Below are 25,602 nucleotides of genomic sequence, written 5' to 3'. Positions count from 1 at the left end.
GGACAAGAGTCAGGGACCCTGGGGGTACTGATCTGACAGGGACTGGAGAGCAGCTGGCTTTTCCCCCTGGGTTTGCTGCTCCTCCCTGGCCTGCGAGGAGGCCACAGCCAGCCCCACAGACTGGACTTCCTCTGGGACAGAGGACAAGAGTCAGGGACCTTGGGGGTACTGATCTGACAGGGACTGGAGAGCAGCCGGCTTTTCCCCCTGGGTTTGAGTAAGAATGGCAAGGAAAAAAACGTATTCTTGCTATCAAACATTAGATCACCCCTTCTTTTTGCCAAGTGGTTTTCAATTGTTTCCATCGTGATGTGAACTGAGGTCCACGGCAGTCTCGCCAACCGCTGAGAGCTCTGAAAGCTGGATTTATGGATGCCCTTAGCTAGGCAGATGGGAGGGGAGGCCTGGGGAGGGTGGGCAGGCCAGCCAAGGCGAGGGTGTGGGGCTTTGGCCAAGCAGATATTTTCTGCAGGCTCTCAGCTTTGATTAGCATATATTAAGGATACGGGAGAGAAAGGTGTCCGGCCTCTTGTGGGTATTTGGATGTAACCACTTCACTGCCTTCTGGAAGCCAAAGGAAGGGCCTGACCCAGTGAAGTGCCCAGTCTGGGCTCTCCTCAACTTTGTCCTTTCTATGCCGATGCCTGTGGGGCCAGGCTGAGGCCAAAAATGAGCTGGGGTCCCCATGGAGCAGGACACCCCCTCCAATTTCATGTGGGCAATTCTACTTTGGTTTCTTGGATAGTGCTTGGAAAACCTCCTTAGGAACTGACTGCAGTGGACGCAGATGTGTCCTGGTCTGGCCACTTGAACATCAAGAACGCTCTTGTTCCCAGGTCATCTTTTTCTCCCCCTTTCAAACCAAGTTCAAGTCCTTCTTCTAAAAAGCCTTCTATGGCCATCTTTGTATCTCTGCCTGAGGACGGGGAGCATCTAGTATGAGCACGCATGCTGGGAATAACAGTCTGGACTGCTGGCATGCTTACTCTATGCCATGTATTTAGCATGGAGACTCTCACAAGGTCCCCGTGGGAGAGTGCCATTCTGTAGGTGAGGAAACGGAGGTGCACAGTGGTCAGGCAGCCTGCCCAAGGTGACCTCGTGGGTAGGTAGCAGATCCCAGTCTCACTCCCAGCCTCCCCGCTGTAGGCACTGGCTCTTCTCAGTTGCCTGGGGTCTTCATTGTTACTTTGGGTCTAACCACTGTCTTCTCATGCACTGGCCTCCCATCTGTCCTTCAAGAAGGCCTTCAGCTCCTTGCAGATGGGGGCTGAGTTTTAACCCCTTCGCTCTTCGTTCTCTTTTCCCCTGAGCATCCAGAACAAACTAAACCCACGAAAAATCTTCACTCCTGCTATGGTCCTATGGCTAAGGACGCGGTTTATCTGCGAGCTTGCTTCTGCCTGAGATGGGTTCCTGATTCCTTTGGCTCCATGGCCTCTGCACACCCCTGAGCAGCCACCGTCCTCCATCTGTGGAGGTCCCAGCCATCCCTACAGCTACTGGTTTGCCTCTGACAAATATGGGACTGGCACTTCAGCAGGGAAAAGCAGCAGCAGGAGTTGATCAATTCCTAAGCAACGAAGATCCTGTTTTCATGCAAACGTCCTCAGCATTAAAACAAAAACAAATTCCTCACGGGGCGCGTCCTGGATGCCAAGTTTCATCGTAAGACACATTTTTAAAGCAAGGTTTTAAAGCACACCCTCTGCTCAGGGGTGTGCAGAGGCCATGGAGCCAAAGGAATCAGGAACCCATCTCAGGCAGAAGCAAGCTCGCAGATAAACCGCGTCCTTAGCCATAGGACCATAGCAGGAGTGAAGATTTTTCGTGGGTTTAGTTTGTTCTGGATGCTCAGGGGAAAAGAGAACGTGTGAGAGACTAACAGGGAATGCGGGAGAGCCCCGGGCCAAGTGCTGTCTCCATACAGATACGCCCTCATTTAGGCCTCATGGCCACCCCTCAAGCTAGCCACAGTCAGAGCCTGATCTGAGGGGCGAGAAACTAGGCAGAGAGGGAGGAGGGAGCGGGTCTAGCATCAATCAGCTCTCAAATGGCAGCAAAGGGAGGTGACCAGGTCTGATTGAGGCTGCGCTGTGTCCAACACAGACATAGGGATGAAACATGGTCATATTCGCCTTGCAGACACGAGGGGTATGATCGTGAACATTTCAGATGACTATAGGCAAAATGGTTGTTTTTTGTTTTTTGTTTTTTTTTAAATTTTCCTTAGTGTGCTTTTCTCAACTCCAAATAAAGAGAAAGATGTTGCCTGGGTGCCAACTCTCTCTTTACAAAAACCCAGTCTGACTGTAAATCTGGATGAAATGTTAGAATTGACCCAATGCCCTGCAGCATATAACGCTTACACAGTGCTCAGGAGAGTCCCTGACTCACTTGGCTCTAAATGTCATCCTGGATCCCTTGCCTCTGAGGCCAAGAGCGAATAAAAACGGGGTGATGATGAGAAATCTTACGAGGCAAGCCAGGACCTTTAGGCTGAATGATAACAAGTGCCCTGAGCTTTGAAGAGGTGGGATCACTGAGAGCCAAGCGATCTGGGAAGGCTTCTTGGAGGAGGGAGATATGCTGATTCCACTTAAGGATCTCATAATAGGCAGCTTCGGCCTGATCCTAGAGGAGCGGGGTGCCCACCAACACCAGCATCACTAGGCCATTGCCAGGGTCACCAGGCCTGCCCAGCAGTTACAGGGAAGTGTCCACAGGCCATCTAGCCTCCAGCTGGCTCCTGTAGCTTTGTCTTGTAGGATTATGGGTGTCCAAAGGCAGCACACTTGATGGGTTAAGGGCAGGGCCACACAGTTCACTTCTGGCAAGAGGCAGTAATCCCAGGACTGTGGTATTTTAGTGTGCAGGATCATCTGGCACCGCCCCCTTACTGCTGATGCCTTGCCCAAGGTTCATAGTGCAGCCAAGACTTCAGTTCAAACTCTTTCTTCCTGGCCCTCTGAAACCCTCTTTGCAGCCCCCTTTTCCCATGCTGAGGAGGTAATCCCTGGCTTCTGCATGTGCCCAGTGGTGCCTTGTGGGCCTGGGGTTGGGCAATATAGAGAGCATAACATCTGGTTGCAGCTTCCTCAAGTTGGTCTGGGAAGCTCCCCAATGCATTCCTCTTCCTAGTGCCTCATACGGCAACTGATCCTGAGTGAGCAAAGGTCTGGTGCTGGGCACAGTGAGTGGGCAGGTGGGGCAGGATAAAAGGATCTATAAAGGGGACTTGTGGGAGCTAAGCGTGATAAGAATCAGCTAAGGAGGGTGTGGAAAGCACGCGGGCATTCTGTGCAGAAGACCTGGGCTGGAATCTAACACTGCGAGTACTCCTCAGGATCCGTGTTCCTCTCTTTAGCCCAGGCACGCAGTTATATTACATTTTCCAACCTTCCTTGCAGTTAGCTATGATCACGTGACTGCATTCTGGCCAGTGGAATGTGTGTGGAAGTGATGTGGGCCAATTCCAGGCCTGGCCTATAAAAATCCCCCACTGTTTGTTCTCTTTCTCCATCCACCATCTGCATGGAGAGCTCCCAGGACTAGAGGGAGAAAAAGCCACCAGAGGGAAGGAGCCTGGGTGTCTGAATCACTGTGTAGACTGCCTGCCAAACATACACCCTGAATTGTTATGGCAATAACAAATAAACTCCTAATGTGTTAAGCCATTTAAATTCTGGGGTTGTTACAGCTGTTAGCCCAGTCTGACTAACATAGCCTCTTAATAGGCTTTGGATAAGTTTCCTAGCCTCCCTGAGCTTCAGTTTCCTCATCTCTAAAATGAGAATTAGAAAAACCTTTCTGAGAATGACTGAGCTAATATTTGTAAAGCTCCTACAACCAAGGCTGCATGTGACTTTTGTAAGCCCTAGGCACTTTCGTTTTGTAGGTGCCTTCCTCTATTAAAAAAAAAAGAAAAAAAAAGAATAACTAAATAAAAATGAGGCTTTATAACTGTATCAGTATAAAGATGGACATAAGACAGATTCATTATTGAGAATCACTTGAAGCCAGGAGGCGGAGGTTGCAGTGAGCCAAGATTGCTCCACTGCACTCCAGCCTGGTGACAGAGCAAGACTCTGTCTCAAAAAAAAAAAAAAAAAAAGACAGATTCATTATCATGTTTATTATTACAGGCATACTTTGGAGCTATTGAGACTAGTTCCAGACAACTGCAATAAAGCAAGTATCACAATAAAGTGAGTCACATGAATTTTTTGATGTCCTAGTGCAATAAGTTATGTTTACACTGTACTATAGTCTAATAAGCAACAGCAGTATACATAAAAAAATGCACACCCTTCATTTGAAATACTTCACTGTTAAAAAATGCTAATAATCATCTGCCCCTTTAGCCTTTTGATGGTGGAAGTTCTTGCGTTATTGGTGATGGTTGCTAACTGATCAGAGTGGTGGTTGCTGAAGGCTGGAGTGGCTATGGCAATTTCTCTTTTTTTTTTTTTTTTTTTTTTTTTGAGACAGAGTCTCACTCTGTCGCCCAGGCTGGAGTGCGGTGGCGTGATCTTGGCTCACTGCAACCTCCGCCTCCCGGGTTCAAGTGATTTTCCTGCCTCAGCCTCCCTAGTAGCTGGGACTACAGGTGTGCGCCACCACACCTGGCTAATTTTTGTATTTGCAGTAGAGACGGGGTTTCACCAGGCTGGTCTTGAACACCTAACCTCAGGTGTTCCGTCTGCCTCAGCTTCCTGAAGTGCTGGGATTACATGAGCCACCACGCCCGGCCGGCAATTTTTAAAAATAAGACAACAATGAAGTTTGCTGCATCGATTGACTCTTTAACAAAAGCTTTCTCTGTAGCATGCGATGCTGTTTGATAGCATCTTACCCACAGTAGAACTTCTTTCAAAATTGGAGTCAATCCTCTTAAACCCTGCAGCAGCTTTATCAACTAAGTTTAAGTCATAGTCTAAATCTTTTGTTGTCATTTCAATAATGTTCACAGCATCTTCACCAGGAGTGGATTCCATCTCAAGAAACCACTTTCTTTGCTTATTCATAAGAAGCAAATTTTCATTTGTTCAACTTTATCATGAGATTGCAGCAGTTCATTCACATCTTCAGGCTCCACTGCTAATTCTAGTTCTCTTGCTATAAAACACAGTATCTGTGAAGCGTGAGATAGCGAAGTGCAATAAAATGAGGTATGCCTGTATTTATTATTTTTATATTTGATTTTATATTCATTATTCTTATATTCACTTTTTTCCTTCTGACTTTAAAAGCAATAAAAATGAGCATTTTCTGGGCCCATCAAAGTATCACAGACTCTAGGCACTGTGCCTATTGTACCTAACGGAGAAGGCGACCCTGCCCCCTATAGTGCCTGGCCCATGGTGCATACAATAAATGGGAACTATTAAGATTTGTATAAAAATAATAACAGAAAGACAGGTGTGAAACAGCAACAAATGATTATGAAGCCCCTTTCATATACCTCATTTCCTCCAACCCTCACATCCACTGTATAAGATGCTTATCATCTGTATTTTCTGATGGAAAAACGAGACTCAAGGAGATTAAGTTGTGGGCTCAAGAAAGGCAGGAACATCTGACACTCAGTGCCTATGTCGGACACAATGCTCCACACCTGTCTTACTTTATCACTGCTAATTTTCCCAGACCTAGGATGAGGTAGGGATTATGTTTTTATCCCCATTTATGATTAAAAAAACAAATTGATGCCAAGGACTAGTGGCTGAGCTGAGAACTAAACCCACTTCTACTGGGTACCCCATCTAATTGTAACTCTACCACCTGGTCTTTCCATCTATCAATAGCTGTGTCAGGAGAATTGAGAGATGGCACTGTCTACAGAGGGTGTCAGACACCCCAACACCTCCTTTCATGAGCTAGAGAAGAACCTGCTCAGGGCTGAAATCCAAACACATCATGCCAGATTAAACTTGTGCTTTCTCATTCTCCACCCAAATGTACTCCTTGGAAGGTTTAATTACAGTGACTTCTATTTTCTTGTAAATAATCACATCTGTCATAACTGATCTAACTAATCCAAGGTTCCAAGTTGGCAGTCTTGGTGGCCTGAGCCAATGTGTCAATTATGCCAAGTAGACTGTGAGCAAAAGTTGCGTGAAATGGAGGAGAGAAAAATAATCCCAGTCATATAGATGGTGAGGACCAATATGTGCTTTTTCACAATAGTAGTATCAACATGAACTCTCAAATGTGGCCAGTGGGTGTCAACCCTTCAGCAATCCAACAGTGAAACAGATGCAGCCAGCCAGTTCCCGGAGAATAAAAACAATCTTTTTAGTAGAGAGCCAATCCTAGCAACTGGCTTATTTAATATTTTTTGGGTCTAAGTAGATACCCCAGGAAGCTGCCTTGGCTCTTTATGCATGTGGGCTTTCGTGATCTGTTGCCTCTGGGAGTTGCAAAGGCTATATTCAGAGTGCAGCTGTTCAGCCAGTGTAGATTAGTAGTGCGAACTTTGGGTCTGGATTGGGGTTCCAGTCTTCTGTCTCTGTGAAATTTATCAGTAGTATGACTAAGCAAATCATTTAGGCTTCACCGATTCATCTCAGCTTTCTCATCTATAAAATGGGGACAAGAATGTCTACCACCCAGAATCCTTGGAGGACTGTATGATGTAATGACTGTATGTGATAGTCTGTTGGAGAGAATAAGCACTACATAAATGCCAATCATCATCATAATTAGCAGATTAGCATATACAAGTTAAGCATCCCTAATAAAAAATCTGACATTCAAAATGCTTTAAAATCCAAAACTTTTGAGTACCGACATGATGCTCAAAGGAAATCCTGAGTGGAGCCTTCTGTTTTTTGGATTTTTGGATTAGAAGTGCTCAACTGGTATGTATTCAGCAAATATCCCAAAATTAAAAAAAAATCAAAATCTGAAACACTTCTGGTCCCAACCATGTTGGATAAGAGATATTCAACCTGTACTGAGTCCTGTTTTCAATCCATGGGATGGCTTCTTTCTCTACTCAAATAACAGCAAGTGGAGACATTCATGCTGTATGTCAGGGACGGGATAAGACATGGCATCTACTTGGCGACTTCTTTCATGGGAGGTGTCTGAAAGTCATCATGCCAGTCAAGCTCTGAAAGTCTTTGTGTCTGATGGGAAGCTATAAGGGAGGTGCATCTTTCAGGTCACAACATAGGAAACTGAAAGGCGGTTCTGATGCATTCCCCAGACACCCATGGGAAATGTACACATGCTCTTGTCTATGACTTTCAGAGTAATCTTGGGCACGTTAGCTCATCTTTCTTGCTTCAGCTTCCTCAACTGTAAAATGAGGGTAGCAATAGTACTTACTTCTTTTTTTTTTTTTGAGGCAGAGTTTCACTCTCGTTGCCCAGGCTGGAGTATAGTGGCACGATCTCGGCTCACCGCAACCTCCGCCTCCCGGGTTCAAATGATTCTCCTGCCTCAGCCTCCCAAGTAGCTGGGATTACAGGCATGTGCCGCCACGTCTGGCCAACTTTTGTATTTTTAGTAGAGACGAGGTTTCTCCATGTTGGTCAGGCTGGTCTTGAACTCCTGACCTCAGGTGATCCACCTGCCTCGGCCTCCCAAAGTGCTGGGATTACAGGCAGAAGCCACCGCACCTGGTCCAGTACCTACTTCTTAGAGTAGTGGTAAAGAATACTTAAACTATCACACTTCACCAGCTTACAACAGGGCCAAGCACATGGGAAGGAATCAGTTGGTATCAGTATTTACTATGACTGATGTCACTGCCATGTCACCAGTCAATGGCCTTCCTTCCCTCCTCCAGGATTTACTAACATACATGTTTAATGTGTTAGCCTCTCTCAGGTTTTCCACATTAAACCTCTTCCTAGGAAGGAAATACTGGAGTTAACATAGAAGATCTGGCAGCAAAGCACAGTGTTAAGAGCTCCAGGATCTACATCTGAATCTTCAAGAGAGGCCCAGAGTCACCTCCTTCAAGAGAAGTTCATTTCTGGAGCAGAGACCTGAGATAAAGCGTTCTGGACCAAGAATCAGGGGACCTGAACCCTAGCTCTGTGCCATTTTTCCCACTCTGTGGCCTTGGGCAAATTGCTTCCCTAATCTGGGTATGAATTTTCTCAGCTGTAAAATAAAGGGGGCTTTTGGCAATGCATCTCAGTTTATTCACGTAAAGAAAGGGATAATAAGAACAACAACTATCACAGAGTTGCTACGGAGTGTGAACCACATAACACATCACTCTGAAAGGCATGAGGTCCTGACCATGGCCCATAAGGCTCTTTTTCGTCTGGCTCCCACATCTCCAGAACTCATGGCCCTTTCTGCTGCACACATTGGACTCTTCACTTATCTCACACCCCTCAGGCACGCTCCCGCCTTAGGGTCTTTGCACCAGCTGTCGCTCTGTCTGGAATGCTCTTTCCCCAGAAAGCCCCATGGCTCACTCCTCCACTTCCTTCGAGTCTAAGGTTACTATTGTTTTTCTATAGCGATGATTGCTTTCTAGCATAGTCTATGATTTCCTCACTTATTATGATTATTGCTTACTGTCTGTCTCTCCCCAGGCCAAAAATGTAAGTTCCATGAGAGAAGGAATCTCTCTCTGTTTTGAACCCAAAAGCTTGAGAACAGAATCGGGTACAAAACAGGTGATCAATAGAGAGTTGGTGATTTATTGAATGAATGCATGAAGAGCACTGATACACAAAGTGAGTGCTTATTAAATTCTTGGCAACTTTCTTAAATGTGAAAGGGGGATTCTTACTCCTCACCCATTTTCTTTCCACGAGAATGGGTCTTTACGTAAACGCTCTGGACCTGTTACCATCCCGCCTTCCTTCTCTTCCCCCCTGAAAGTGGAGTAAAGGCCTGATTGGCAGGTGACGGCCACTCACGGACCATTTCTCAACTCAGTTACTCTCCTGCAAACATCACAGATGGGCTTTCTCTTTCTGTTCTGTCTGCCCCTGTTAGAGGGCCGCAGTGGCCTTGGCCATGGGTTAAGTGTGTCTGGTTTCCAGGCTCCCAGTTCCCCTTGTCGGGTTCTTCCATGGCGTGGATGCAGGGCAGGGAGCATTAGAAAGACCACAAAGCCAGTGAACTTGCATCATATTCTCTAGTCTGGTTCTATCAGCAACAAAGTAGATATTTTTTATTTTATTATTTTTTGAGACAGGGTCTCACTCTGTCACCCAGGCTGGAGTGCACAGGTGCAATCTCAGCTGACTGCAGCCTCGACCTCCTGGGCTCAGGCAATTTTCCCACCTCAGCCTCCCTAGTAGCTGGGACCACAGGCATGTGCCACTACACCCAGTTAATTTTTGTATTTTTTTGTAGTGATGGGGTTTCGCCATGTCGCCCAGGCTGGTCTCGAACTCCTGAGCTCAAGCAATCCACCCACCTCAACCTCCCAAAGTGCCGGGATTATAGGTATAAGCCACCATACTCAGCCCAAAGTGGATATTTTGATTTCCACCTGTTCAACTCCTCTGTCTGTCTTCATTGATTCTGAACCTGGTCAGGTAACAGGGCTCTGCCATTTACTGACCCCAAAAACTCTAACATCAAACATTCCCAATTTTAAAAAGTAAAACTTTTGGTACCCTGGGTCCAGGTTGTCTATAATCCTGGCCACTTCCTTTTGATATGCTAGTCTGTGGATGTTCCATTTTACATACAACACTCCATACAAAAAGTGCCCATTTTGATGGGCATGACTCTGCAGTGAGGTTTGTGACCCCACGGGAGAGGGGATGCTGCTGGCTGGACACCATTCTGCTACCAATGCTGTTAAAAAAAATGTATACACATCCTGCCCCTCACTGCTGGCCCTTCCAGGACCTGCCGTCCACAGAGCCTCACCCACACAGGACGTGACACCTCAGGGCCGCGTTTCCTGGTCACGTGGGACTTGATGCTGTTCTCTGAGTTGCTGCATTTGCTCCATTCTTCTTGTCTGCTGAGATCTTTTAGGAAGCTGTATCTATCATCCAACATGTTCACTATTGCTCCCAGCTTCACGTTATCTCTGACCACAGTGAAATGATAGTGACCACTTACTGAATGTGTACAAGGTCTCAGGTACTGGGCCAAGCATTCTCCCTGTATTGTTGCATTTAATACTCAAAACAAGCCAAGGAAGCAGGTGTTACTACCCCCCATTTTACAGAAGAGGAAACTGACGTCTATAGAGATGAAGAGCATTTATGTGTCACTGCAGCTCATAAGTAGCTGCGCCAGTTCTTAAGCCTCCACACTGGACAGCCTCTAGGGCTGGCACTTAGGTCTTCATTTATGCCATTTATTAAGCTCTTACTCTTTGCCAAACATTGTGCAAAATGCTGGATTTACATGATTTCTTAAGAGGCTTTAAAAATACATATATATTTTTTAGCAGAGAGATACATGCCCATGGTCAAGAAATCAAGCACTACAGGGACTTATAATGAAAACCATCATCTTCTAATGAAAACTAGCCCTCCACCCCCACTACCCAACACACTCCCCAATGTCAACCTTTTCTAACTCTTTCTGAAAACTCATAGAGACTTCTCTAACTACAGGATTTCTTGTAAGCTTCAAACAAATTGGATGATGTAGATACAATGATAATCTCCCTTTACAGATGATGAAATGGCAGCAGAGTGGCCTAACGTCACATAGCTGGCATGGGGCAAAGCCAGGATTCAAACTCACTTCTGCCTCTGTCCAGGTCCTGCTCTTACACTTCAGGCCCCATGCGTGACAAGTGGGGCAAGGGTGTGGCTCAGGTCCCCTCAGGCACATTGGTTTCTCGGTCGCTTGTTGTCTAAAAGCACTCACAGTGGGCATAACTAAATACCAGCGTGGGATTATGCAGAAGGGAGTTTTCTTTTCCCTGTGAGGTCAGTTTCCAATTCCTCTTTCTTTCTTTCTTTTTTTTTTTTTGAGATGGAGTTTCACTCTGTTGCCCAGGATGGAGTGCAGTGGTGCAACCTCGGCTCACTGCAACCTCCACCTCCCAGGTTCAAGCGATTCTCCTGCCTCAGCCTCCCCAGTAGCTGGGATTACAGGCACCTACCACCACACCTGGCTAATTTTTTTGTGTTTTTAGTAGAGACGGCGTTTTGCCATTTTGGCCAGGCTGGTCTTGAACTCCTGACCTCACGTGATCCACCCACCTCGGCCTCCCAAAGTGCTAGGATTACAGGCATGAGCCACCGCATCTGGCCCCAACTCCTCTTTCTAGTGTCTTCAGGTTTGTCCTTCTCCAGCCACTGCAGATATCTCCCATCACTCTGTTATGATGTAACTGCCAACATCACTTCAGGGGCTGAGTCTCCCGGGCCCTTCCATTCCTTTCCAAGAAACTCACAGCTTCTGGTCTCTCTTCCTGTTAGATGGAACTGATGGCATTTATCACCCTCTCTGTTAGGAGGTTGCAAAAAAGACCAATCCCTTCCAGCTTCAGCTTTTATAAAAAAATGAGTCTCCCTCTGTTTTGTGACTATAGCTATTACTGGAGAAAAACTGCGTGCAGCACAAAATGAAACAACATTGACAATATTTGTTAATTGTCTAGCTAGCACTTTGGAGCTCCAACTCAAACTAGTCAGGTTCAAATCTTGGTAAGGGCATTCACTTACTATCTTTGGTAATCTGACAGGTCACTCTCTTCTCTGTAATGGATTCCTCAGCTGTAAATCTGGAAGGAGTGTGGTGAGAATTATGGATTATAAATAATGAATTACATGGGTTAATCATTGTGCTTTGAACTCTCCTGACCAGCGCCAGTGCTCTATATGCTATTATTACTTACTATTTGATATGGTTTGACTGTGTCCCCACCCAAATCTCAACTTGAATTGTAGTTTCCATAATTCCCACATGTCATGGGAGGGACCTGGTGGGAGGTAACTGAATCATGGGAGCGGTTACCCCCATGCTGCTATTCTAGTGATAGTGAATGAGTTCTTATGAGATCTGATGGTTTTATAAGGGGCTTTTCCCACTTTTGCTGGGCACTTCTCCTTCCTGCCGTCAATGTGAAGAAGGATGTGTTTGCTTCCCCTTCCACCCATGATTGTAAGTTTCCTGAGTGCTCCCAAGCCATGCTAAACTGTGAGTCAATGAAACCTCTTTCCTTTATAAATTACCCAGTCTTGGGTATGTCTTTATTAGCAGCATGAGAATGGGCTAATACACTAGTATTGTTGTTGTTTAAAACCCTGAAGTTGACCTGAGGCGTACATACATATAAATTTGGTGCTCACATCCAAGTGGAGTCAAGACTGAAATGATCATTAATCTCTTAAAAGTATTTAAAGGCATAATTATTAGCCCCATCTTACAGATGAGGAGATAAACTGAAAAAAGGTAAGTGACCTGCCCAAGGTGACAGGATGGTTCAGAGTTAGAAGCAGGCACTAAGGCCATTTGAACTCTCCCAATAACAAGGCTGGGTGACCTTGGACCAGTTGCAATATCTCTCTCTGAGCCTCATTTGTAAAATAAAAGGGGTAAAGCTGAGACCTCACCTCTACCATTCTCTAATAAAGAGGGAGTAAGCACAGCAGTTAAGAGACAGTGTCTAGAGTTAGGGGTCTTCCACTTACCACGTGGGTGGCCTTGAGCAAATTACTTATTCTCCCAGTGCCTCAGTTTGCTTATGTGCAAAATGGGTCTAATGGCAGTATCCACCCTAGAAGGTGGTTACATATCTCAGGAGAAGGCCTAGCACATAAAAGCACACAGTAAGCATCAGTTCTTTTTCCTGATTTGTATGTGGCCAGCCTGGCCTCCAACACCCTTGGTCAGTCCCAAGCCCTTTGCTCATCACCCTCCACAGTCTCACTCCTGACCCAGTGCTCAGGGCATAGCACGTGTTTTCCACAAATCCCTGGTTAGGTGGGTCTTAGGCAGAGTGTTAAACTCTCCATCTAAAATAAAAGGCTATTTCCAGGTGCCTAACACTTCAATTTGAAAGGAAAACTCTATTTTTCTATTTCTACCTGTAACGCTGATTATAGTGTTTTTGCTTTTCTTCCCATGCAGTCTGGAAATCCTGAATAAATGTCAAAAAGAGTTCTCTGAGTCAACGAATATGTAATATTATTAAAACTGTTAGGAATGAACCATTTCCTCCATTACCAGAAGCTTAAAAGGATAATATTTTCAATTTCATTTTTCAATAAATACATTATTCAGGGCCCAAGTGATGTTGCTGTAATTTGTGGTTAATAGGTCAATGGTTCATTCATTCAATTGGAAAATACCTGTGCCTGCCCAGTAGGAGCCAGGCATTGTCCCAGGCTTTGATGATCCAACAATGACAACAGCAGCAGCAGCTGCAGCGAAAATAGCAGCTCCCACTCACCAAGGACTCCTTCCACTGTCCACCCTTCTCCACACCGTGGACTGTCTGAGTGCACATCCTCTCACCCTCCACCCTCCACCAGTGAGCTCTACCAGTGGGACGAACTGGCATGAGATCAGAGGGTCTAAGGATGGGAGGTCTGGGTATCTATCCCCACTCCCCCTCCCCTATCATCAGACCTAGAGAAAATTACTTAATCTTTCTGTGCCTCAGGTTTCCCATCTGTGAAATGGGGCAAACAGTAATACTCCATAAATGAGGCTGACGTGAGTTACTGTGCTTAGAACAATGCCTAGCCATAATTGGCACAAAGTAAATGTCAGCCATGTAAAATGACTATTCTTCAGTGTCAAATGGGACAATCACTCTCCTACAACTACACCTCGCTTGAGTTCTGGTGGCCACCCTTCGTCTTGACCTTCAGGCCTAGGGGAGGTCAGACTTTCAGCTGTTGTGAGCCCGGTGCTTCCCTTTCCTTTGTTGGCTTTGCTTAACCCTGCACTCTTCTCTGTAATCAGGCCCTCCATTTACTCAGTCCTTGCTACTCTGTGTGTACCATCTCTTTCCTGCTGGGACCCTAACTCTGGTGCCTGCATACACCGTGTTCTGGGCAGTGTTCATGAGTTTTCTGTAATGCATACAAATTGACCTGAGCAGATGCATCCCTTTTCTGGATTATAAAACTCGTGATGACTTTCTCAGCTCCCAGGTTTCTTCTTGCTTTTCTAGTGGCTCTATTGGGTAGGGCCCAAGAAACTCCACAAATGCCCCTATTGGGTCCATTTCTACAGATAGAAAAACGGAGGCACACAGTTCAACCTAAGTCCCACAATTAGGAAGTAGTTAAGCTGAGTTTCAGATTCAGGCTGAGCTTTCATTCCCAGGCCTTACTTTAATGCCATCGAAAGTGACTCATTCATCCTTTATTTCCTGAAAGCTTGCAGGTAAGTAAAAAGGCAATTACAGTTGTGTGTGTGTGTGTGTGATGATTAATCTGACAGGAATAACAACAGGAAACTCTGTAAAGGCCAAGCTCACCTGGGAACTAGTGATGAGAATGGGAGTTAGAGAAGGCTTCCTAGAGGAGGTGATATTAACCAGACTCATGAAAGATGGGGCACTATTCTGGCAACAAGGAAGAGGAACTGCAATATGCAAAGGTTTAGAGGGAAGAGGGAAAGAGAGAAGGACTTTTTTTTCAGGACCTACAAGCAGTTCAAAAATCCCAGAGCAGAGAACTCGAGGCAGGGGACAGGGAGGAGTAATGACAGAGCTGAGGCCGGGTCCCAGTGATGAGGAGCCACAACTGCTGGGCTGAGGAGATGCAACTTAGAAATTTCGATGTCGATGTTTGTAGAGATGATGCCTATATGGGGCTGCTCTGGCAATCCACCCACAACAGCCAGCTCCGTTAGGACAGAAGCTCTTACGTTTCATTTTGAACTTTTAAACCTGGCATGGAGCTCTGTATACAACAGGTGCTCCATAAGCGGGACTGACAACTTTTAGAAAAGAAAGATCTTCATGAGGTGTTCCTTTGAGTCTGTAGTAGATGCTGTGGGGCTGGCCCATGTCCCCCTGTTCTTCCCACTTCAGTGCACACTGGCCTCACTTCTAACTGTCGGTACCTGTGTTTCCTTGCTGGGGTGGGGGGTCACTCTGATTTTCAGTGGCCACTTTGTTCCCTACATGCCAGGCCTGAAGTATGGGAGAATGACGCCCCTTCAGGGAGCAGCCCATGGCCAGTGACTGATGGGAGTTGGTGAATAGGTTCCATGCCCGTCTCAATACTCAAGTGGAACAGCGCTGAGATGTGTGATCTGTGCTGGCACCCAGAGCTCCCCACTGTGGTCACCTGCTTGACAATGCTCTATTTCCTGGCTTCCTTCTCTCCAGGTCCTCACTTGCTGCCCCACCCCCACCCCCACCCAGAGCTCCCTTTCTTCTCACATAAACTATTTGCACTTGAAGCTTTGCCTAGGGGTCTGCGTCTGGGGAATCCAAACTAAGACAGCCTGATTCTTAGTGTCACAGAATGAAAGAGTTTAGATGAAGGGACTTCAGAGGTAACCTTCCAGGGGCAGGAACACACATTGAGTCTACAGCTGGGGGATGTCTGGGGCTGGGTTTATGCTATGCACGTATTTAGGCAACAGAGTGGCCACTGTGTGCACAAGGGAATCCGTGGCCCTGTGTTCTAGTTTCAGCTCTGGACACGGCATTGTACGTTGGAAAGAATACAGGCTTTTGAGTGAGACAGACCTGGGTTTGAGTCCAGGCTGGGCTACAGATAGGCAGGTAACCCCAAGGGAGTTAGGTGACCTCCCAGAACCTCAGTTTCCTCAGCTGGGAAATGGTGCAGGGTTGTGATGATGTACAAGTGTGAAAATGTAAATAAAACACCTCACTGGGAGACACTGGGCTCCTTTCTTGTGTGTTTTCAGGCACTGCTTATTCTACGTCCTAACTGCTTTTTGCATACCTCCAGCCTAGCAATTCTTTCACTATACAGGCCACCTTGTGCACCTGCCTATGTGCCTCCCAGGAGACTGGAGACTCCTAGAAGATAGGAGCCAGGTTTTCCTTATCCTTGCCTCCCCAGCATTCAGCACCATACCAGGCATTTACCAAGCACTTAATGAATATTTGTTGAATGAACGACTGAATAAATGGGGCCGGGCGTGGTGGCTTACGCCTGTAATCCCAGCACTTTGGGAGGCCGAGGTGGGTGGATCATTTGAGGTCAAGAGTTGGAGACCAGCCTAACCAACAAGGTGAAACCCCATTTCTACTAAAAATACAAAAATTAGCCAGGCACAGTGGTGCACGCCTGTGGTCCCAGCTGCTTGGGAGGCTGAGGCAGGAGAATCACTTGAACCCAGGAGGCGGAGGTTGCAGCAAACCGAGACTGTGCCACTGCACTGCAGCCTGGGTGACAGCAAGACTCTGTCTCAAAAAATAAATAAATATGTAAATAAATGGACAAATAAATGACAAAAATGAAAGAATCCCTACAAACATCTACCAGTGATGATGGGTTTTCTGTAGTATTTGTTCATTCATTGAATCTTATAGTACTGAGTCCTTGCCAGGCACCAGGCACTATTCTATGTACTGACCAAAGCCCGCCCCGGCCCTCCATCTAATGGCTTCTCCTCTGGGGGGACACAGCAGTGAGTCTCAAACAGGCTGCCCAGCAGGCTCACCTGGGAAACATCTCTAATGTGCACCCATATTCCAGAGATTCTGATTTAATCATGTGGGGTGGGGCTGGGCATTGGGAGTTTCAAAAGCTCGGGTGAGGATAACGAGCTGCCAGGGGGAGCACTACTGGGATCAAGAGAGAAAAAAACAAGACCATTTCAGAGAGTGAAGAAGGCTGTGAAGAACACGAAACAGAGGGTGTGATTTAGTCCAGGGGTTCTCCATGGTGGAAGAGGAGATTGGGATCGTTTCGTCCCCGAGGGCACATTTGACAAAATCTGGAGACAGTTTCGGTTGTCACAGCTGGAGGGGAGGTGCTGCTGGCATGGAGTTGGCAGAGGCCAGGGATGCAGCCAAATACCCTACAATGCACAGGACAGCCCTTCACGAAAGAATGATCCAGGCCAGAATGGGCTGAGATAGAGTAACCCTGGTCTAGAGAGGGGGCAGGGTGTGCTTCAGAGGCTTCTTGGTGGAGGTGACAGGAGACCTGACACTGAAGAGGCAAGACGTGGACTCCACCAGTGAAAGCCTGCAGGAGGAGCAACAGGGAGTGGCACGTCCCAGGCGGGGCCAGGGCCACCATCACGGTCCTTAACGAAAAGGCGCCACGTGGTGACACTGCCAAGCCTGGCTCACACCACTACTACCTCAGTGGGGGCTGTTTGTTAGGGGTAGGGTGGGGAAAGGGAGGGGGAAATCTGGCTGCATTTGCTTTGCTGCTTTCACTTGAGTCCCCACCCTCGTTCCAGGCTCAGAACAGGAACAGGGGATGGGGAGGGAGTTTCAATTCGCATTGACCACTCAGACCTCGCCACCAACACCACCTGTAGGGGCACTTCTTCCTTATTTCCAAAAACATCTCCTGCTGCCACCCGCTGGTCCCCTAGAGCTCTAACTGGGGGCAGGGTGGGGTGGGGTGGGAGTGGGGATGGTGGGATGAAGGGGAGCATTCTCAGGTGACAGGCTGCCAGCCTCCTCCGGCCCTGGAAAAAGTGACTTCCCAAGATAAACAGGGATGCCCAGAGCAGTAAATAAACACAGTATCCCAGAGAAGGGTGGAAGGCAGCCCCCGTCATGGACACAACCTTGCCCCCGTCACGGACACAACCCATTCACTTTACCAGCCAGGCGCTGGGACCCAGAACACATCTCCTGCCCTGCTCCCCTGCTCCTTTCTCTTTCCCTTTCCTGAACCTTCCCTGTAAATCAGTTGCAGACCCATTGCCTTGGTATCCCCTAGCTCGGACTAGCAGGGGCCATGCAGGCAGCCTGCTTGCTCAACACCATGCGGGCTTTCCATGGAAACGTCATGACAGTTCTGTGGGGGTAATCTGGGTGGAAAGGCAAGTCCTTACATACAAGGTCCAGAAAGGCCTGAATCAACAGGCTATGCAAGGGAGCTAGGGCAGCCACGGGCCTCTGACAGCAACAGGTCTTACCTGCAGGAACCCTGCTACCTGGGGATGGGCAGAATGAACCCAGCTGCAGACTGCTGAGAAGAAAAGTGACTTGAAGCCGGGCATGGCGGCTCATGTCTCTAATCCCAGCACTTTGGGAGGCCAAGGTGGGTGGATCACTGGAGGCTAGGAGTTCGAGACCTGCCTGGCCAATATGGTGAAAACCCATTTCTATTAAAAAAATAAAAATTAGCTGGGCGTGGTGGTGCACACCTGTAATCCCAGCTACTCGGGAGGCTGAGGCAGGAGAATCGCTTGAACCTGGGAGGTGGAGGCTGTAGTGAGCTGAGATTGTGCCACTGCACTCCAGCCTGGATGACAGAGTGAGACTCTGTCAAAAAAAAAAAAAAAAAAAAAGGTGACTCCGGGAACTGTACAGCCACCTCCACTTTCTAAGTGGGGAAACTGAGGCCAGAGAGGGGATAAATGACCCACCCAAAGTCAGCAGCTGTGGGTGGCTGGGCAGGGTGATCCCAGGTCTCCTGACCCCTGTCTGCATATGGAATTTCTCTCAGGCCTCATACTTATTCCAGAATCATAGAAAAGTTCCAAGTCAACGCATCCAAACAGAAAGCCAGAGGGTCCGGAACTGGCAGTCATCTTCCTCCAGATGTGCGTTTAGGGCACGGGAGGATATTACGAAGCGTCTCTGCCTCTTTAATCTCTTTCTGTTTTGGAGATGAGGTCTCACTCTGTGGCCTGGGCTGGAGTGCATCGGTGCAATCATGGTTCACTGCAGCCTTTACCTCCCAGGCTCAAGTGATCCTCCCACCTCAGCCTCCCACGTGGCTGGGACTATATGTGTGTGCTACCAAGCCTGGCATTTTTTTTTTTTTTTTTTTTTTGTAGAGATGGCATTTCACTATGTTGCCCAGGCTAGTCTCAAACTGCTGGGCACTCAAGCAGTCCCCCCACCTCGGCCTCCCAAAATGCTGAGATTACAGATGTGAGCCACCATGTCGGGCCCCTTAATCTCTTGATTCATCTTCTGAAAGGAAAACATCCCCCTGTTTACAAGGTCCTCAGATATAAGCCCCATGTCAAAATCCTGTTCGTGAGGACAGTTGTCAAGTCCTAACTTATGAAACTCCATGTCACAGAAAGAGTCATTATGGGAAATTTGCAGGAATATGTTTACTTAAGTAATTATTTTATTAAAATGATAATTTGCCCAATATGCCCTCAGAATTTTATTACAGATACTTATAATGAAGTAGGTAATTAGCAATAAATGGTCTCTTTCTGCGAACCTAGAATTACGAATTTTTTCATAGGTTGTTATTTTAAACCACCAAACACTACGGAAAATGTATAGTCTCTTCACTCATTGAAAGCCTTGATTTGCAGAGTTGAGTATCTGCAACTTGGAACTTACAAAAGTGATCACCAGCTTTCATGTGCCTTTTATGCTGTTAAAGTTATACACAAACACCTATATACTGTCAAGCAAAAGGCTAACAAATATTTAACTTTTGAGCTGTGCCGTATTTTGGCTCTGTGTGTTTGTATGTTTGCGTGCACGCGCACCTGTCTACACAAGCCATAACTCCAGTTGTAGGTTTTGTTTTGACAACTCTTTCAGGCAAGCTCCCCACATGGTTTTGAAAGAAGAAAAACGTTCTTAGTTCTTTAGCTTCTGCTTCTGCATTCTCTCTCTCTCTCTCTGTCTCTGCCCCCCGCCTTGGGAAAATACATGGCTTTTCAGTGACCACAGCTATTCTCATGATTAAATCAAGCACTCACTGTTAACCTGAATTTAGGGTTACTGATAACACATGTTGCAAAGATGTTTCATCAGTTGCCAGGACAAATTCTCAATGTGCCAAGTCTCCAAGTGCCTGCGTCCCAGATAAGTGTCACTGTGGGTCCATCAACACTGCCTGGCTCAGAAATTCCACAGATATTTATTGAGCACCTACTCTGCACAATGGGTGGCTGCTACAGCTAGGGGGCTCCACTATGCTGTCCAGGACACAGATACTCCCTTCCAGTCTTTGCAGAAGCCAGGGTTTGCAGGCACCGCACCAGCTTCCTCGCCGGGGCGCCTCACAGCAGAAACACTAGGGATGACCATGGCGCTGGCTATAGCTACTATGTGAACCCAGGACAGGGGAAGAGAGCAGGATGGGATGGGGGCTGGGATGAAAGGGACATAAGGTAACTGGTGTCTTCTGCCATCAAGGCCATCTGAACTGCAGGACAAGCTGACTCCTGCTGTACCAGATGAGCTAGGAGGGAGCAAAAAGCATTTTCTTCTCTCAAAAATAAATTTAGGCCAGGCGCGGTGGCTCACGCCTATAATCCTAGCACTTTGGGAGGCTGAGGCGGGCAGATCACTTGAGGTCAGGAGTCTGAGACCAGCCTGACCAACATGTGAAACCCTGTCTCTACTAAAAATACAAAATCAGCCGGGTGTGGTGGCGCATGCCTGTAATCCTAGCTACTCGGGAGGCTGAGGCAGGAGAATCATTTGGGAGGTGGAGGTTGCAGTAAGCTAAGGTCACACCACTGCCCTCCAGCCTGGGCAACAAGAGCGAAACTCCATCTCAAAAAAAAAAAAAAAAAAAAGAAAAAAAAGCAAAGCAAAGCAAATGTAAGTGTAAATGCCCATTACTCCTACAAAGCAAAGGTGGAGGGCTGTGAGTCAGGTGGACAGGATTCTCCTCCAGAATCTGGGAAAAAAGGATGCTTCCTGGACATCAGGATGCTGCTAGGTCACCTAGCCCAGGAGCTCCTCAGTCACAGAGATGGAGCCCTCAGCCTTCCTCCATGGATTATCAGCGGGCTAAGAGCTACAACCAAGTCCTCTACTCCATGGAGATAATCAAGTCACAGTATTATTTTCTGGGAACAAAATTCCAGAATTTAAAACATAAGCTAAAAAAGAAAGTTGAAGTTCACCAAAAAGATATTTAATAGACGACTTCTCTGGATTCTTATCTCCCCCATTTTCACCTCCCCACCACCACCAATTTTAAATGATTAGCTTTGTCAGAGAACTTTGGATGAAATTCTAATACTAAAAAAAAAAGCAAAAAAAAAAAAAATTATGGTGCACAAGCCAAAAACAAAGGGTGCTAGCCCAGGTTCCATGGCTAGTTAGCGTTTGATCTTGTATGTGTCATTTTCTTTCTCTGTGATGGAGGGCGGGGAAGAGCTGCCACTGCCTAACCCACTTCCCTCAAACCTTGCAGCTGCGTGGGGAGATGAGGCTTGGCTGACTCTCTTGCCCTGCACACTGTAGGTGGTGATCAGGATCAAAAGAAGAGGCTTATCATCAAAAGGGCTGGGAGTGGTGAAACATTCTGTCACGCTCGCTCCTTCATGTAAGTGTAGAGGAGGGGGCAGTGCTGTTTGTGTCACGGGTATGGTTTGTTGTTCTGGAGCGAGCTTTAACATCGGCACGTTTTAAAGTAGGAGAGGAATCCTGGGCAATTCACAGCCTAGAGAGGGCCTCCATTGCCTCTCTTATAAAGCCCCAGGGGATTGGACTAGGTGATTCAAATGTTGGCTTTCATAGTGGTTGGCTGACTGTTCACCACAGGAACTAGTGTAAAATTGGTAACCAACAAATGCTTGGATGGTTAATCACAGGGTCAGTTGGTTGAAGAGCGTCCTTACTTTTCTTTCTTTTTTTTTTTTTTTTTTTTTTTTTGAGACAGTCTCGCTCTGTCCCCAGGCTGGAGTGCAGTGGCACCATCTCAGCTCACTGCAACCTCCACTCACTGCAACCTCTGCCTCCGGGGTTCAAGTGATTCTCCTGCCTCAGTCTCCCGAGTAGCTGGGACTAGAGGTGCACACTACAGTGCCCAGCTAATTTTCATATTTTTAGTAGAGACAGGGTTTCGCCATGTTGGCTGGGATGGTCTCGAACTCTTGACCTCCAGTGATCTGCTGGCGTCACCCTCCCAAAGTGCTGAGATTACAGGGGTGAGCCACTGTGCTCGGCTGGGTCCTTACTTTTTGAGCTGAGTCCAACTGCCCCATGCAATGTATTCAGAGCCAAAATTCCAACGCACCACCATTCCCTGGCAGGATGTGAGATCAACGTTCTGCAGCTACCTTTAAATGTATTTTAAAAATCAAGGAACTTCAGTGGAGAATAAACAAGTCTAGACTGAACGCACTATCTCCCTCAGCACTGTAGGGTCCCTCCTGATCAGCATGGTGCCTGACATACAGTAGGGGCTCAAATATTTCCTGCAAGAATGAACAAAGTGTCCGGCATCCCTAACACTTCTGGTATTCCTCGAATGTATAGGCATAGCAGAATACCCAGAAAGCTTTCAAGCGCTGGCCTTTTCTGTATCCCCCAACATACTCGCACCCTCCAGTGCTGGGTTTAGAATCAGCTAGACTGGTCTGGCTCTGCTCCTTCCTCGCTGCGTTGCTTCACCTCGCTGAGTCTCAGTTTCCTTTTCTATTCCATAGAGATAATCAGGCCTTTCTGAGGAGAAGAACAACAGGGACGCCCTCCCAGAGGAGTTGGGTGGGGTATACAGATTAATTAATCCGTGCAGTTCTGAGAATCGGCCTGGCACACTGAACCCTCCCGGTAACTGTCAGCCATTAGCATGACTATTGTTATGCTCAGTATCATTAGTGCTGGCAGTAATTAGAGGCTCATTAAATGTTAATTTTCTTTATGCCAGACTGGATGCTCAATGTAAAACCAAATTGTAATGGTATCCTACAAAATGTAAGAAAGGCAAATAGGCTGCAAAAGAAATTTTTTTTTAATGTCTGGGTGGCCGTTCAGAGCCCAGGACTGCTCCTCCACATCCTGTTACGAGGGACAATTCAGCGCCGTCCTTAGCGTCAAAGACAGCACTGGACTAAGTGTCTGGAAGTTTCTGTTCAGGTCTGGGCTTTGCCCCGAAACTCTTTGTGGGCCTAGATTCAGGAATCCTGTCCGAGGTAAAAGGGAAACTGGTTGCCTTGCTGAGTGGAGAGAAAACAAGGCACAATGCTTGCTGAAGCAGCACAGCCAGCCCAGGGTTCTCTGGGCAGAAACAGGCACTACTGGCCCAACAGTCATGTGCTTCCCCCACAGTCTCCAGGCTCCCTGTGGCTATGCGGGGTTGTGTGAGCAGAAGTGGCAACTTTAGAAAGTGGGTAAGTACCCCTTTCCTTTTCTCTTCCTCTCCTCCAGCAGCCTGAAAACCAATTGTTTCAAATGAAGTGGCTACAAAATTTTAGCAGCGTGGATCCCCAAGTCACAGCTTGGAGGAAAGCTGCCTTACAGAGCTGTAGTCCTTCAGTGGACTTCATGAAAGGAAGAAATAAACTCTGCCTTATGAAGCCACTGGGATATTGGGGTTTACCTGTCACTGTATCATAGCTTAGCCTAACCTGACTACTCACATATCTCATCCAATGCCTATCCCAGAGGTTTCCTGCACTTGAAGGAAACCAAAATACTTTTCTCCAAACTATTGAGAATGGTTAAGTGAAAGACATTGACAATGCCAAGGAACCCCCTGCCCAGCCTGCATCTGCCTGATGGGAGGACACAGATCTTTCCTTACTGGAGACAGCACGGACTTAGCAGCCCAAAGGAGGCACCAGCAGGCACCCGAGGAATCTGGGAACAGATTTTACTGTCTTATCACATTTTCCCACTTTTTCAAAGACTGGAACTGCTCTCTTCTTTGTCTCATCACTATATAGGATTTATGGCCCTTTGTTAAAATACTATTTAAGCAAGGTCCCTAAGCCACCACCTTGAGAAAGAAATACTTTTAAACTAAGGCCTCTCCCATGTGATGGGCAGAGCACGCACTAATAAACGTTTGGTTGTTTGTCTTCTGTTAATCTGACTTTTGTTTTCAGGAAAGCGTTTCCACAAAGAACCTAAAAAGGGAAAGAAAGGAAACTAGGTTTTCTCCCCTACACACAGTTGTTACAGAATGGTCTGCTATTCTACTACTTAAGCGTGGGTGTGTGCACACACAAATATTAGACTGGAATCCTAAGCCCATTTTCCTATTACACAAGATGGCACACTAAGATTATTAAGATTTACTAAATCTTAATAATCCCACCATCCCACTGGTGACAAAACTGCAAGAGGACAGTGTCTTGAGGATGAGAGGCTGTGTTAGTGCCAAGAAGTGCCTCCAAAGGGAAAGGAAAAAGATGCTGCTGTTACTAGTTCCCGTTGTGCGGTCTCTCATAAGCAAAATCTTAAACTCTAGTGGGGAAGACAGGGCCAGTGTCTACATATCCTACTTGATAAGGGCTTATTTTTTTTTTTTTTTTGAGATGGAGTCTCGCTCCATTGTGCAGGCTGGAGTGCAGTGGTATGATCTCAGCTCACTGCAGCCTCTGTCTCCTGGGTTCAAGCGATTCTCCTGCCTCAGCCTCCCAAGTAGCTGGGATTACAGGCGCCTGCCACCATGCCTAGCTAATTTTTGTATTTTTAGTAGAGACAGGGTCATCATGTTGGCCACGCTGGTCTCGAACTCCTGACCTCAGGTGATCTGCCTCCTCCGGCCTCCCAAAGTGCTGGGATTACAGGCATGAGCCATCGCGCCTGGCCTTAACACAGAATCTTTATGTCCTTTATGTAACAGTCCAGCCCTGTGACAGGGCAAGTATATGGGATCAGATGTCACTCAGACCTGGCTTCAAATCCCAGCCCTGCCTTTTACTGTGTAACTCAGGCAAGTTAATTTCTTTGAAGCCTCAATTTCCTCATGTGTAAAATGAGTAAAAAAATTTCTACCAAAGGGGGTAGTTGGGATTAAATAATATAAAACAAGGTATAGTATACAACATGCTTGGTTAAATGGCTGACACTTAACACATTTACATCCTGCCTTCCTACCACCATTAAATAGCATTTGATCTCAAGTTCAGACTCTATTAAAAAAAAAAAGTTTACTATTGGAAGTACCAGAAAGATCCTGCAAGGACAGCTGTGATATTGCTCTGCGTGCCACAAAGGAAGGTGGAGATGGTGCTCCCAGGAGGAAACAAGGGATAAGGCCACGCCCAAGGGAGGAAGTGGACCCAGCTTGCACCCCGAGGCCAGGTGTCTTACAGACAAGGGAGCAGGGCTAGGCCAGGGAGGCAGGTAGGTTGGCCAAGATAGGCCAAAAGCGCCTGAACTTGGGACAAAGCTGGCCTGGGATAGACCCTGCCTTGACTGCTTCCTGTTACAAAATAGTCCAGTGACAGTCCTTCCAGGCTGTGGCAATGACCTGCCACCAGGGGCAGCAGCGAGCAGCAACTCATTCTGCACCTGTGCCAACCCAGGAGCATAGAACTCCCTATAGGCTGTAGTGACAGAGCCACTTCCTCATTCATATAACCATCCAGTCATTCCACAGACATTAATTTTGAGCCTATGAAGTGGGCCAGCCCTGTGCTGGTGCTGGGAACACGGAGACAAACAGGAAGCTTTCCCTTGGGGTGGAGGAGTGGCTCATAGTATTTCAGGGATGCAGATGTACAAACAGATCAAAATCCATCAGCTAAGATTTCTAACAGGTTATTTCCATGGCACACTGGCCTTTTAGAGGAGAGAACAAATATCTCTAGAGTAGAAGAAAGTAGGTTTTGCTAAGCTTGGGGATAGTCTTT

General features: G+C 46.9%; 1 protein-coding gene across 6 annotated transcripts in view; it reads right to left on the bottom strand.

Moving 5' to 3' along the window:
- Positions 1-25,602, bottom strand: part of ZHX2 (zinc fingers and homeoboxes 2) — a 268,568-nt gene that overhangs the window by 227,271 nt on the left and 15,695 nt on the right. The window lies entirely within an intron of this gene.

This window comes from Symphalangus syndactylus, chromosome 7 (genome assembly GCF_028878055.3).
Source record: "Symphalangus syndactylus isolate Jambi chromosome 7, NHGRI_mSymSyn1-v2.1_pri, whole genome shotgun sequence".
Taxonomy (NCBI): domain Eukaryota; kingdom Metazoa; phylum Chordata; class Mammalia; order Primates; family Hylobatidae; genus Symphalangus; species Symphalangus syndactylus.
This window is presented reverse-complemented; position numbering and strand designations above follow the sequence as displayed.